We start from the raw sequence: 1,751 nt of genomic DNA, 5'->3' as shown, positions 1-1,751 counted from the left end.
GAGGACATATGCGTGTTCCTGATGAGATAAGAGCCACACTTGTAGACCACGTTGTCAATCATGGGCTTACAATGACTGAGCCTGGTCGAAGGGTGCAGCCAAATGTTGGGAGAACAACTGTGTCCTCAATCATTCAGATTTTTTGTCGACAGAACAGGTATGTAATCTAACAATAGGCACTGTTCTGTAATGCTTCATACAATATTACAGTATTCCACTTGCATTTTACAATATACAGTAAGTAGGCCTATACTTTATACAGTGACATGTTATCTTCCTGGATTTTGTATTTTGCATTACTATATTTATTCCACATAGGACTGCAAGACAACTTCACAGGGGTGGCAGAGGGCCCCTTTTCACACCTGAACAGGAGGAGGCTATTTGCACCATGGTTGTAGAAAACAATGCCCTAAGGCTAAGGGAGATAAGGAGTGCCATTATAGAGGACAACAACATCTTTGCAAACATTCAAACAGTCAGCATCTCAACCATTGACAGGGTGCTGAAAAGACACCAAATGAATATGAAGCAGCTGTACACTGTTCCATTCGAAAGAAATGGTGAAAGAGTGAAGGAGCTGTGCTACCAGTATGTACAGGTAAAACATGCATGAGCATGCAGCAACTGTACCTCACAGTAAACAGTACAACATCGTATAGTGATATACAGTACAGTAAGTGTGACCTTTACACATTTGCTATGGCTGTAGAAAAGTAGATGCAATCTGTGATGTATACATTTGATGTAACTGTATCTTGGCCAAAATGAACATGCTTGTAATTCATAAAACTCATTTTGTGTCTTCTGTATATAGCGTATAATGGAACTGGAAACAAGTGAACCACCACACAGCTTCATCTACATGGATGAGGCTGGCTTCAACCTAACGAAATGCAGAAGGCGTGGTCGAAATATCATTGGCCACAGGGCTACAGTTGATGTGCCAGGCTAACGGAACGGGAACATAACCATGGGTGCTGCAATCTCTGAGAATGGTGTGCTAACGCATATTCCCATTATTGAGCCATACAATACAGAGCATCTTGTCACCTTTTTAGACACTCTCTACAGAGATATCATCCCCGAACAAGAGAGGGGTCAGATTGGAGATGACCTTCCAAAGTACATAATAATTTGGGACAATGTCAGTTTTCATCGCTCCAACATCATCAGGCAATGGTTTGCAGCCCACAACAGGATGCTGATGGAGTTCCTCTCACCCTACTCTCTATTCCTTAACCCCATTGAGGAATTCTTCTCAGCATGGAGATGGAAAGTGTATGATCGCCAGCCACATACACAGATGACCCTTCTGGCTGCCATGGATGCAGCGTGTGATGACATCACAGCAGATGCCTGCAGAGGCTGGATAAGACACTCTAAAAGATTCTTTCCACGCTGCATCGCAAGAGACGATATTTGTTGTGATGTGGATGAGAATTTGTGGCCCAACAGACAGGAACGTCAGGAGGTGTAGGAAGACTGCACTGTAATTCCTACAGCACTGCATGTACAGTTTTTCCCTAAGGATATTGTCCTATGTTCACATTTTTTACTTTTGTTTTTTTTACTTTCTTTGTGCTATGCAGTGTTGTGTTTTCCTTTCTATATTGGTATGCCATGGTCTGTCAACAAATTACAATACAAACAGTAAAAGTGTAAATGTGAATCTTGTCCAGTCTCTTGCAATCAAACTCCCACATACACTAAGGTGTAACCTACAATTTGCAATAATTGTCATCGAAACT

This window comes from Monopterus albus, unplaced genomic scaffold (genome assembly GCF_001952655.1).
Source record: "Monopterus albus unplaced genomic scaffold, M_albus_1.0 scaffold320.1, whole genome shotgun sequence".
Classification (NCBI taxonomy): domain Eukaryota; kingdom Metazoa; phylum Chordata; class Actinopteri; order Synbranchiformes; family Synbranchidae; genus Monopterus; species Monopterus albus.
Note: the sequence above shows the minus strand (reverse complement) of the source record.